The sequence below is a fragment of the Misgurnus anguillicaudatus genome, chromosome 11 (genome assembly GCF_027580225.2).
Source record: "Misgurnus anguillicaudatus chromosome 11, ASM2758022v2, whole genome shotgun sequence".
NCBI classification, from domain to species: domain Eukaryota; kingdom Metazoa; phylum Chordata; class Actinopteri; order Cypriniformes; family Cobitidae; genus Misgurnus; species Misgurnus anguillicaudatus.
In genome coordinates this window covers 8,727,978-8,742,823 of record NC_073347.2, presented here as the reverse complement: position 1 = coordinate 8,742,823, position 14,846 = coordinate 8,727,978, and positions in this window count along the sequence as shown.

Genomic DNA, 14,846 nt, shown 5'->3' with positions numbered 1-14,846 from the left:
CGAATGATGCAGCACGAGTGTAGGCACGCCAATCATAAAGCGAAATAACTTAGAGAGGCGGGACTAAGGATAGGTAAAGCCAATCATATTAGCGATGTGAATTTTGGAGGCGGGACTCATCTGTTGACCGTTTGTGTGCCACAGATAGCGCTATTTTTCTTTATAAGAGTTTAAATCTCATTTAAATGATTCCTGAATAAATTCATTTTAAATTAAATAAGCAACAAGTAAAAAACACAAGAAACAGACAGACATCAGTTGTTATATGAATAAAGATCATATTATTTTTTTTTTTTTTAAAAGCACCCCAGAAAAAAAGGGCACTTTCTCTCCAGGAATAAAAAGGGCAGGTGCTCAAGCCCCCTTTGATGTCTATGTGTGCACGTGCCTGAATCAGAGCCAGTTATGCTGCATTATTTACGACAGTGGTAATGAACAATCACTCTTCTAACCTGTAGGCGGAGCAAAGAGCAATAAGATTTTAGTGTTGCTTTAAATGAATCTAGAATAAACTTGAAATTATTGAAGTGCTTGAAACACCTGCTGGGGAAAACATAAAAGCAACAAGATCCCACTTCAAACATTTAGCACTTTTTACACAATAATTGCTAAATAATTTTTTTTAAATACATGTTTTTAGGAAAAATAAATGATTTAACTTAACTTAAAGCCATTAAGTCAAAGTGTATTCAGTTTTTTTTAGGGCAAACTGATCATTATTAAGACTTGTACCTCTTTTAATTATGCACATGTTTGTCATTAAAGGAACAGTATGTAAGAAATGTATATCAATAAATCATAAAATGGCCCTGATATGTCACTAGACATCAAGAAATCATTTACATTTCAAATACTTATATCACTGATAACAGTGGTCTGGACAGGATATTGTCATTTAAAAAGTGAGTTGCAGCCCTCAACTGATGTTTATGTTGTCATTTTGTCTATTGGCCACCAGTTGTATGATTGCAGTACCAGTTTTAGCCACAAGTTTTGTTATTGCAATACCAGTTTTGGCCACAATCCCACATACTGTTCCTTTAAATCTGTCTATAAATAAAAACTAGGCAAAATTGTGTTATCAGTCAGAAGGATAAATATTTTATGAACTTGCATAATAAAACCAACCCAAGATCACCTAAACCAGGGGTCCCCAACCTTTTTTTCACCACGGACCGGTTTCAGCTTTAAAAAAATTTCGCGGACCGGATGGTTGGGGTCGCTGAGTTGCTGTTCAAACGTGCTGAAAATCCTCCTTTTCAAAATGTACGTTTTAAAGGGAAGTATAGATAACAACCATGCATTAGGAAAATTAATAATTGCTTTATTTAGGCTATAGTATATTTTCTATTGTTTTTTACTTTCATTGTTTTTACTAGTTTGCCAGCCCATTTAGTCTTATTAATTAATGGAACCTAAACGAACTTGGCTTGCTGTTCTCGAAGGCAGCTCGAATCTTGATCGGGCTCGAGATCCAATTCCAAGTAACAGAAGAGAAGAAAAATGCAGTGAAGGAGGAGAGATGCCAGAAAAATTGCGGCTGGGCGCAGAGGCATGGAGACTCACGTTTACCATGATTAATGATGATTTAGCTTTAAAATGTGTAATATAGTAACATTAAAATGCATCAAAATTAACCCAATACTGTGTTCTACCTTGCACAATGTGTGATTTTAACATAAGAATTTATAATTGTAAATTTTATCTAATTTTCTGCTGAAATTCTCATTACCGCAATGTGTCCAGCTGTGTTTGAACATGCGTTATGTTGTAATTTAATCAAATTAACACAAAAATATTTAAAAAGAAATAAATGGATGTTTCTCTAGACTACTTTAGATGACAGAAAAAATATTTACTGAATATTCATGTATAATAATAATGAAGAAAAATTAGGAAAATGATGTGTCCATGCCTGATGTTCTCATCCTCCGCAACACTTTTTGAGAACAGTTTAAGCACACATACAGAATTTTAATAAAGTTTGATTTTGAGTGACCAAGCACATGGACCAGTTACTTCAAGATGGCTACCAGGTAAGATCATTTTTTTACAGTTAATTTGAAATATTGTCTTGTCAGAATGCTTACACGACATTTTGATTATCATTACCGCAACAGATGCTTATTAAATGTTAATTTAATTAATAGAATCATAATACTTTGATTTTAAATGCATGTGCAGAATCTCTGTTCAAATTATGTTCTTTTAGGTTTGTCATGTCATTTTGAAAATATGTCAGTGTTGATGTTTTCTGACTGTTGCGGTAATGAGATTTTTTAGGACAAATTTTTTAAATTATGTTACAAAAAGTGTTTAATGATAAGTAAAAGTTTTTAAATTAATGTTCCCATTTACTCCAGACTTTGTTTGTTTGGTGGGAAAAAAAGTAAATTTAAGCAATTTTTACATTTTCATGCTTGACATGTTTAAAACCAGGTTTTCGTGAGAATCACCCTTATATATCACATCAAAATGTGAAGGTAGTATTGTTATGTAGTTATATAAACAATGTTTTTTGACAAATTAAATCCACCAATATAGGAAGATTTGTATGGTCATCTGCTGTATGTGGCTTGTTTTACACTGCCTTTAGCCACTTTAAAATGCATCACATTGTACTAATATAAGTTTATAATGTTATGCTTGTTAAAGTGAATGTGCTGTGAATGTAACTCATACTGGTTTAATTTATAAACATACAAAGCACAACATTAAAAAAGACTTACAAAGCACTTTGTTTAATTTATTATAAATTATAATAATATTTCTGGCTTAGTGTAGTTTTCTTTTTGTTGTTAATATAAACATCTGATGGGAATAACATCATCATCACTTTAAATGATTACTAATCTCTTAACTATGTAAGTATACATTTGACAAGTTATTAATAAATTATTTGATTTTATTTTATTTATTAACCAGCAAAACCAACCCTATCTCATAACGAATTCGTAATAATTCAAACGATTTAACCAAGTGGCTAAATCGTATGAAATCATAGGAGCTGGCTCGTACGAAATTGTACGATTAGTTCATCGCATTTAACACACCACTGTGTTGCAGGGATTTCGTGCTAGTTAATACGAATAGATTAAAGGTGCAGTGTGTAACGTTTAGCGGCATCTAGTGGTGAGGTTGCGTATTGCAACCAATGGCTTAATCTACTGCTCATGCCTCGCTTTTGAAACACATAGAAAAGCTACGCTACACGCAACAGTATAAACATGTCATCATCGGAGATAACTTAGTAAAAAAAATTGTCTTCATGATTAGAAGTAAATCGGCATCAGCTGCTATTAGATGAAGTGGCATTTATTACACAGACCCGTAGTTCACCAAGAAGCTAGGCAAAATCGGGTTCAAAATCAAGGAAAATCGACTCCGATAATCTATGCAATTTTGCCTAGCTTCTTGGTGAACAACGGGTCTGTGTAATAAATGCCGCTCCATCTGAAAGCAGCTGATGGCGATTTACTTTTAATCACGAAACCGGCTTTACTGATGAAACACGCATGAGAATCGCAGACGATTTTTTTGCACAGCCCTATAGAAGAGTGAGTGAGTGAGTGAGTGAGTGAGTGAGTAAGAGAGCTTTTGCAAGTGATGGCTCCTAAAAGAGCCGTTGGTTTAAATGTTGTGGAGCGTGTAGATCAGGGGTGGGGAACCCTGGTCCTGGAGGGCCACTGTACTTGGGCCGCGACTGATGACGTTTGACAAGTCCACAAGAACGCATATTGAGAAACGGCTCAAGTCTTCAGGATTACTTGGAAATGAAATTCAGGTGTGTTTAATTAGGGTTGGAACTAAACTGTGCAGGTGGCCCTCCAGGACCCAGGGTTCCCCACTCCTGGTGTAGATGGAGGAGTATGAGATGTATGTGAAGAAACTGCAAGACAAAAAAATGCGAATAACAAATTTTGGATATTTTTTAAATTCTTTATTTACTAAACATTGTATGTGTATAACTATTTACAACAAAGCCCAAGATCCACCCACTATCATAAGACTATGTAATAAGATAAATAAATAAATAAAACAGCAATAGAATAAAACTGACCAAAAAAGAAGGATCTGAATGTCTAAAGATTTCTGAATTGTACATCAAATGCATTAAAAGCATGGTGTTGTTGTTACTGTTTTTTACTATGTATAAAAAGGCTGAACTACTGTGGTAAAAATAAGGTTTACTGTTACTGTACTACAAAATACCACAGTAGAAGTAAACTAACTGCGGTAAAAACATGGTACCATTTGTGTACTATAAACACAAAATACCACAGTAGAAGTACATTGGTAGTTAATTCCAAAAATAAGAATATAATAAATTATCGAGGATCTGTCACGTTATGTTAATGGTGACTAACATAACGTGACTTTTAATTACGCGCTAATCACCCACTACTTGATTATTATTGTGTTGTGTTGAACTTATTTTGAACAAAAATAATGTACTATAGATGACCAATACAATTCAAACAACATTTAGAAGCCGATCTGGATTAATAAAAAACATATAATGAATTTAATGTCGAACAAACAGACACTTTATGGTATACTCACAAACATGTGGCGACGTTTGTAAATTGATGATAAATATCGCGATGATGTGCGAACGAGATTTGGGTCACAGCAGGGGCGTAGCCATGGGTGTGCAGGAGCCACCCACAGTGGCACACCTAAAATGGATGCAGAATATTTATTTATAGTTTCAATAAAATTTTTTTACTAAACTTGGGCTGTTGTTTTTACTAAAGTTGTTGTTTACTTAGAATATATATATATATATATATATATTTAAAATCAACCATTTCACGCGTAAGTTAAAAATATTTAACTTTAAATATCTGACCCCTTGTGTCCATGGCGACGGGTCATGATTGTCACATGACACACCACAACATCAATAATGTATGCTATTCGTCTTATACGCACAACCGGCGCAACGTCATAGAATGTCTCTGAACAAGTTCACGCCCACTTTTGGGGGAAATCAGACTAGACCTTCCATTGGCTTCCATTCAAAATAGCAGAACAAAGCAACCTTCGTACACAGCCGGCAGGCGTAAATAATTTATGAAATCACTCAGATTAAAAATGTTGAGTAATATCTGTCCACCCTGCCTGCCATAGAGCGGGAAAGATAAATTAACATATTTAATTTGGTCAATATAAAAACATGTCTCTTTCATTCTCCCAGCATCAAATTTGTGTAACAACGCTCCCTATTGGCCAGAGGTGTCTTACTCGGACATTTACTCGTACCTCATCGAGTCAACAGGGAAGCAAGTGAATGATTTTACTTTGTATTTGAAAGTTACTTAGGATTTATTTATTATGTCTTTATATTTAGAGTAATGAGTGCACTTTTCCGTCGAGTCATACAACTAACTGGCTTAGCGATATTTCCAGCAATCACTGGATGGCGTTGTTACACAAATTTGACATTGTGAGAATGAAAGGGACATGTTTTTATATTGACCAAATTAAATGTGTTAATGTATCTTTCGGGCTCTATGGCAGGCAGGGTGGACAGATAAATACTCGACATGTTTAATCTGAGTGATTTCATAAGTTATTTACGCCTGCCGGCTGTGTAAAAACGTTGCTTTGTTCTGCTATTTTGAATGGAAGCCAATGGAAGGGCTGCTTTTTTAGCCCCCAAAAAGGGGCGGTGACGAAATTTACAGTCAAGTTCCTGGATGTGCCGGTAGTCCGTATAGACGGTGGGCCGAGGGTCCGTATCTGCTTTACTTTTCGAAATGGATGATCCCCATGGAGGGAGAACCTGAATTTGTAAAGTTTGGACAGTTGTTTTATTCTCAACAATATGAAACGTGTTGCCACTCGCATTTATTGCACATTTTCCCCCGAAATGATAAAATTTCCCCGTAAATATGCAGGCAAACGCGGTTACCTACTATATCAGTCGAACCAATAGAGCGGCAAGATACTGACATAGGATTATTATTAACCAATCAGATGTAGGATAGTAGAACAGCTGTTACACGGATTAAGACACGAGATGCAGCGGAAGCACATTGACCATCGCCAAGGACATTCTTTGTGTGATTGTAAGTATTAATTTTATTTAATTTATATCTATATAAAATGTTTGTTATGTACACTGGTGTGTTCAAACGTATGTATGCGTCTCGGTAGTGTTGTTTTACGTAGGCGTAGACTAACCGTTCCGTACATGGTTCCGTACAACAACGATGTTCCGTGCAGATTAACTTTTACCGCCGATCGCTGAATAAATACTAATTACGTTAGGTCATACACAAAATATATATGTGTGTCGTCTTCATTTCTCTTCCATCTCCGAAGAGAGACACCTTCCAGCTGGTTGTTCTGTTAATATATCATAAAGTTTGCGCCCACTGCGATTAAAAATTAACTGTTTTGCAGAAGTGCTTGTATTTGCATATGTTAGTTAATGTTCTCGTGTTTTTGTGTGTTGATGTACCGGGTATAATCTCGATAGCACCCTTACGAAAATTAATCATGCTACTACTGTAACAATTTTTTCTACTGTAGAAAAACAATGGTTAATTTTTGTAAGGGCAGGTGAAGTGATACCTTGTTTTGTACTGTGTTAATTTTATTTTAACCCCTTTCCTGATGTTTTTCTGAACCTTATACTTCTCATGTTTGCAGATAATGCATTGTACTGGAAGCAGGTGTGGGGCCTGCTTGGATGTGTAAAAACCATGGCTTAAGACCTCAGAGCCTGTGTTTTTATTGGCGTTGCCTTGCCATACTCTGCCTCTACGACTAAAAAAGTGCAAAACAATAGGTTTAGGTTCTGCACATCACTGATTGAAGAAAGAAAAACTCATGCTACATATATTGGTTCCACCTGTTCCCTTAAGATGGGTGATAAACCAGTTTCACATCGTTTAGGGGGCTCGTTTATAAAACTGTGCGTATGATCCTTGATAAAAGTCTACGTAAGCACAAAAGCCAAAAATGAATAAATATAAATAAATATTAAGACTTAAAAAAACAAAGCAATGTTCCCTTTATAAATCACAGATCACCTGCAAGTGTTCATACATGTATCATCATCAGGTCCCACCCTGCAAGCCCATCTCCCATTAATTTTTTTTTTTTATATATAGATCACAACCTTTGCGTGGAACTGGTGTACGCACATTTCCAGCCCCGTTTTGTGCGTACGCCAGTTCCATGCAAAGGTTGTGATCTATAAAAAAAACAAACCTAATGGGAGATGTGCTTGCAGGGTGGGACCTGAGAATGATTCATGTATGAACACTTGCAGGTGATCTGTGATTTATAAAGGGAACAGTGCTTTGTTTTGTCCTAATATTTTTTGGCGTATGCTACTTTTGGCTTTTGTGTGTACTTAGACTGTTAGTAAGGATTTATAAATGAGACCCCAGGTGTCTGGTCTTGTTGATAATAACTGCCATAATTGAAAAGGTAGATTTTGTAGGTTGTTTTTATTATATTACTGTTAATAAACTGCATCTACATTTGTACTACTCTTTTAATTTTACTACACTGCACATGTATATGTATATACACTGTATATGTCGCCATCCCACAGTGATTTTCTATGTAAATGTTATAATAATCTTAAACCATTTGTCTATGGTGCATTTTTGGTCTGCTATTTAAAGGCTACTGCTAAAACATTGCATATTTAATTTATACTACTGTAAACCATACTACTTTCTTCACTGCATGTCTATACAATATAATATCAACCTTCCTTTGCAGTTTCTTCAATAAAAACTTCCTCTCTTCTCCTTTGTGCCCTTTTTATCGTTGTGATATTTGTGAAATGGCTGTAGCACTGCCTGTGGTAGCCAGTGTTAGCTAGTTTGACTAACTTGTTTGTAGGATCTTGGCTTTGTAACTTATATGCCTGTACTGCTTGTTCTTGTATACTGCTTTCTCTGCATTCAAGGTCTTTCCACAAAAACACTGATTTAATCAATTTCTGCCAACTTGTGCCTGTGAAGGGAATGGTGGGTCCACTACCCTCAAATACATACATGCAGCACTTCATTTTTTGCATTTCTTTCCAGTAAACAGGGAAAAGAATTGGCTGTCTCGTTTTTATGACGTTGTGTTTCCAAGCGATAACACAGATCAAATGTATGAAATCAGAACGGTGTAAAAAAAATAGAACGGTGTATTTATTAAAGATTACAAAAAAATGACAGGAGATGACAAAGATGGCTACATAAAATAAAAACGGTAAGAATGGGCAACGTTACCCCTACTTTCACATTTTGTTTCAAACTGAATATTAAAACAGCATTAGTGGCCAAAATAAGTTAACAAGTTCAATCTTTCCTGCGAAACTCGCCAGTGTGTTGACACGCGTCATCAACACCGACACTTTTCCACGCACGCTATTGGATGAAGGCAACAAATACGTCATGAACTTCGGACCCCAAACGTAGCTGCTTGCTCTATTCTCCGGGAAAATAACCTGGAGAAAGTTACCGATATTATAGAAATGTGCAAAGTATGTAAGTGGCAACAATTTTTATTTGCTTTGTTGAAAAGCGTAGCGGTTACATTTAAAAAACTGGGTTATCCCTCACCAGAGATCGTCTGATAACACGAAATCTCCCCTCGGCCCACCGTCTAGTTTTACTTATTTTCCTTTAATTAAAAATATTAACTAACTTGCTTACCATGTCAACTTTGTGATATTCCGATCCTTCGTTTAAAGATCTTTATAAATTATCTTGATCTATAAGAGATGAGTCGATTTACAGCACCTGAATTCCCCAGCGTTTCTGGTTATCTTGCCGTGAGATAGGGTTGATTTTATCATTCAAAAAGCACAATATTTTTGTTAACTACGATTAAAATCCGATCATGCATTCCGTTGTCCTCCCCCTCACGGACAGCTTGGCTCATGGTTGCTTAGCAATGAAAGATGCCACTGGAGGGCAGCCTCCTGAACACTTAAAGGCGGAGTCCACGATGTTTGAAAAACGCTTTGGAAAAGGAGACGGGCCGACTACCAAAACACACTTATAGCCAATCAGCAGTAAGGAGCGTGTCTACTAACCGACATCCTTGCCGGGTTGCGTATGTGTGGGGCGGGTCTATCAACCGAAGGTCCAGATTCTATTGGGGTAGGGGCGTGTTTGTTTAGGTGATTTCAAATATCAACATTGGCTTTCAAACATCGTTTACTCCGCCTTTAAGAAAGAAGGAAGAAGCGGCTTGCCCACATTTAGCGCATTTTTAGAAGCGACGTGTGAACGGGTCCTTCAAAGTTTAAATCAATTATCAAACAAAAATCAAAACAAAGTAAATTCAAATCTTTCTGTGGGTCGGATTATGTTATATTTTTGACAGCTGTTTGAGACCCCTGATGTAAATAAAGTAGACAACACATACCGTACAATGCAAAAATTATAAGAGGAGTATGTTGGGATAGCCATTCATACTGAAGTCATTTGTAGATGAGAATGACATGTGTTGCAGAACAGTCTTATAAGCAGTACTGTTGAGAATGTTTATATGTTCGACTACTTTTAATTTAACGGACATGCATGTCCAGGCACGTGCAGGGGGGGGGGGGGGCGGTGGGTGCCCAAGCACCTGCCCCTTTACCCCTGGATGACCAAAGTGCCCTTTTTGTCAAGGCATTTTTTTTTTGTAATTAAATGCCCTTTTGTGAAGGCCTGCCCAATCTAACTATTAGTAAAATTAATAAAAAATAACTTAGACGCAAATAAAATTAGTCACATGATGACGTATTGACCTTTCATTGGACAATCTCTTTAGGGACGATCACTAGCTAGCTCACAGCGCTTACAGCGCCCACACGTGCACGACACGGTGCGCAGTAGAGGGAGGATCCCCCTCGAGCCGGCATTGAACCGAAGCGATGCTTGTTATATTGTTATTATTTTACAAGAACAACGTGAGGAGAGCATGCACAGCTTTTGTTTATTGCTGTCTGTGTGTATTAACATCTTTAGAACGTTAGATGCAAACAGGGCTCTCAAGTCTCACGCATTCGGCGGGAGACACTCATTTCAGCCAGTTTACTCGCCACACCTTGCATTTCTCACGCTGAAAAGAAAACATTCTTCCCATATAAAAACAATGGATGAAGCAAAGGCAGGGACGTTCTCTGCCGGGAGTTTATACGTAGCTGTCTCGAGTTTTTAGGTGTGCTCAACTTCACGCAGCAATGCAAGAACCGAAACGCACATGACATCAAAGTACCGCGAGAAATATTTGGGAAATCATACGGAGGAGTTTGATTTCAAATTGCTCTCGAGCTGTTCTAATGTCATCCACCTGTCACGCGGAGGTTGTTGGAAGAGCAAGATCCAATGAATACGGTAAAAAACTCGTTTAATTTTTGTATCATATTGAATTTACGATTCCTGGACTCGACTTTGATAAAAGACAATGTGAGCTGATGTTGGGTAATATAGCTATACTCGTGCTAAATTATTAACTCAGTCAAAAACTCTCCAGCTTTGCAACCAGTTTTAGTTTACCTGAAAATAAAGAAAGTACTAGAGGCTTTATGAAATGAATGAAAGGAGGGATGAATGTCATTATTTTATTGCCCTGTCATCAAGGCATCAAAGTGTGCAAAAACACAACACAAACACGATTCAAAACTAAAATATGTAGGCTACTCTCTTTGTATACAAATTTCGAACAAGATTAGAATAGAATTATATTTTAAATATGACAACAAAAACACAAGCCTGTAAACGTAATAATTTCTTAATGTCACAATGCAATAATATCATATAATTTTAAAACTGCATACTGTTCACACACACAAACACAAAATGAAATGCACTGTAAGTCGTTTTGGATAAAAGTGGCTGCCAAATGCATAAATATATAGATATAAAACTCAGTCTATATAGATTTTTCTGTCTCACTCTATTTGCAAGGAAAATAAAGAAAAACGTTAGACTTAAAATCATCTTTCTATTCTGTATTATTTTATTATTTGTTTCAGTTGTGTGCTTGCGTATCAGCGAGCAAAGTGCCCTTTTTATTCTTTGAGCACCTGCCCCTCCAATTGTCTCTGCACGGCCCTGTGCATGTCATATAAAACAAAACAAAAAGAAGTTTCTTCCAGAATACCCTCAGGTGAAACAGGTGAATCTTTCCTTCAAAAAATAAACATCCATTCTTAGGTTGCTCATTTGAATAATGAACTCATCATGTCATTGGACAGTTGGATGAAGCCATACGATTCATTTCAATCAGCCAGTTATGAGTCTGAAAATAACAATGTTTACAAAGATGCATTTGCCTTCAGCTCGGTGACTACAACAGGTAATATTGTGTCAGAGCAATGGCATCAGTTGTAGAGAAGAGAGTAATTAACTGAAGCCCACAGATGCAGTAAACACATGTAAACATTATTAAAGCTCTCTGCAAATTATAACAAACATGCATTAGGGTAATTGCACTCCAGATGCTATTTAACCCTTTTAGCACAGTAGAGAGAAGAGATGTAGTTATTAAAGTGTGTGTTATAAATAACAATTAAAACCAACATTTACATTTGTAATGACTAACAAAAACATGAGAAGGCTGGACTGAAAATATCTACTGTATTTCGGTTCACTTCCAAACGTCCTCTGGTGCGCTTCCACTGATAGGCCTATGCAGGGGCGTTGCTAGGCCCCTTTTACCGGGAATGTGCCCCAGTGTACTGTATATCTGCTGTGCCCCAGAAATTTGAACAATTTACTTTAATTGTTAGTGTATTCATTTACATTGATAATCGCGGCACAAAAAACAATTCTGTATGCATTGCATTGTAGTAGTATCCCAACTGGCCCTTTACTGAAGTTTGATTGACAGGTGACCTGACCAATCATAACACCAAAAAATTATGCTTCACCAGGGTATCTTTTAACATTTATGCAATCCAAAGCAACTTAAATTGAATTCAATTTATACATTTTTAATCAGTATGTTGGTCCCTCTGTGGATTTAACCCATGACCTGTGCTTGAGAAACTCTAGATATTACATTAAACTGATAGATAAGTGATAATATATGTGGAGACAGTCATTTAATATATAACAAATGAAGAAGTATAACATAATTAGGATCTTCTTCAAAAGAAATACTAATTGAATCCTTTAGAAAGCAGAACCTTTAAAGAGAATCGGAAACTAGAATCACCTTACCGTTCCCATCTCCAGTCAAGATCGACTCGAACACTTCATCAGAATCAGATCCGTAATCAGGTTAATTTGAGTATGAACTCTGAGACGGTGCTTTCCTCCTCCGCTAGTGGAAAACTGCAGATGTTGACTCTCAAATGAATGACTCATCTCATATAGACTCCTCCAAGTATTACAAACTAAGACTGAAGAGACCCTGATATTTACCTTGACAATGAAGGCACAACAGTCCACAGTGACTGTTTGATTAAATAAAATACAAACACTACCATTCAGTTACAAATTTCTGAGTTTAATCAAATTGGCTATGCAAGTTATTTATTTTTTACAATTTTAAGTTTGGACTTTACACTGTACCTTTTTAATTGGGTTAGTTTTCTCAGTCAGGGTAGTTTAGTGTAACCCAATCGGTAATCAATAAACCCAATAAGTATTAGAAACAAACTTCAAATGTTCATTTGTAACAGAGATTTGTGTGTTGCTTTAAAATTATAATTAATCAAACTCAATTTTTTTAATGATCAAAACCAAAAAGCGTTAGGATGTGCCCCGCTCTCAACTATTTAAAGTGCCCATCTTATGACTGCTTTTCCACAAGTTAAATAGGTGTATGAGTTCCATAAAACATGTTTCTGTTAGGGTTTTGGACAGATGAACCCAATAGCGGACGATGAAGGGGTTAACAAAAGACTTTAATATAAAACAAGACAAAAACAAAAGCCCACGTGGGGGCATACACCATAGACAGACACAAAACACTAGACTAGACTATTAAACTCTTGACTTGACAATACTTGTTACTTGACTGGAAAACATACAACTACACACCGCTGACAATACAAAATGAACCTGCACAGAAACAAGGACAAGAGAACATTATATAAGAGAAACTAAACAAGATAACGAGGAGGGAACAGGTGATGGGAATAAGTAATAATTAACAATAAGCAGGAGGACGAGGGGGGCGGGGACAATGACAAGACACTGGAGGCACATGCCACAGTAAACAAGACATGAGCCTCCACATAAGGCCTGGGACTGCCAGAACTCTGCCACCATGACAAAATACAAATATAACACAAGACTTCAAGGCAGAGTCCTGACAGTTTCAAAAGCTGTTTGCTCGAAATAGCTTGTAGGAAAAGATTGTTACCCATCTCTAAGAGCCTCTGTTTCAGTGCATTTCAGATTGTGCCGTTTTGAGCTGGTCATTACATATTTATGAGCTGCAGCTCCTTTGGCTACGCCCCACTACTAAAATCATGTGCGCATTGCAAAGGTATCGTGAGCAGTAAAGACTGTATTATTATTTTTATTATTATTAACGGTTTATGTATTGCCAACAGACAAATCAAGCAAAAAAGTATCACTAATAAGTACACTACAGGAGAAGAAACTCATGACACATAATGATTCCAGAGTAAATTGTGATGTAACAGTCTCAACAATACAATTGTTTTGCCCTGAACAACACTAACATATTCCCGTTATAAAACATTTTCAAACACATTATTTTTGCAAATTACAGAAATTTAGACCCGGGGGGGATGTACATTGCTTGTGGACCGCGTGCTAATTGCTAGAAGCTAGTGGGAGGTTCGGACCGTATCTTGGGAAAGTGATAAGAGACACGGGGGTACGTTAGGCTCGTCGGAAAAGCTGGGTCGTTAAGGCCCGGTCTTGGTTAGGTTGGCAAACCCCTTTAGTTTGGCAAAGCACTATTACTTAGTTCATATAGAATTGTAAAATAAAGCAGTTTTTTACTTTCAAAACCATGGTGCAAACTATCTAGCCTGCAAAAATATCTTTATAGCCTACTGTCTAAAAACATTAATAATATTAACATTACTATACATTGTTTAAAAGGTATAATTTACAGGATTAGCATCAATGTATGGTCTCTTTTGAGATACAGATCCTCTAAGCATCATAAATGTAACGTTAGTATTTTGTGACAGAAGATGACAACATGCAGAATATAAACGTGACTTCTTACCTTTGTGTTGATATAACGATCGCGAATCGAATCCAGTCTGTTTCAGATGTGTGAATAACCCATGAAAACTGTCTAGAATACATCCAATTGCCATTTTTGTCCACAAATGTGTATAATCCGTGAAATATAGATATATAGTCTGTTGTTTACATCAGATTTCGCATGAACGTCTTGTAGTAGAATATAATATACAATCTAAGGACTATTAACGTTGTAACTGTATATGAGATTACACTTTAGGTTCCGATAAACACGCGTTAAACTTTGTTTATTTTGTCAAATAAATTATATTATGCAGCTTTTCTACTGAGTGTAGTAAAAGTTTTGAATATTAAGTTAAAAAAAACTATTTGAGGCATCTATTTTTTGTGTGATGCCTCGGCAGGCACCATTTTAGGGAATAGGGATGCAAGGTGAATGAATTATAATTTGAGATGAACTGATGCCGCTCAGGCACCGTGAGAGTTTCTGTAATTAGAAAGCAATATGTTTGGTTTCTAATCTCTATCTGTGGAGAGAAGCTCACACTGCTTCTGTGGGAAAGATAAATAAATCCTTTGAGATCCTAACCTCATCAGTCAACTCTGCATGAATGTATAAAGTGAGGTAGCTAATATCCCCAGCATACTGCAGAGATATATCTGACCGGATTAAATTTGTGCAAGTCATTAGTG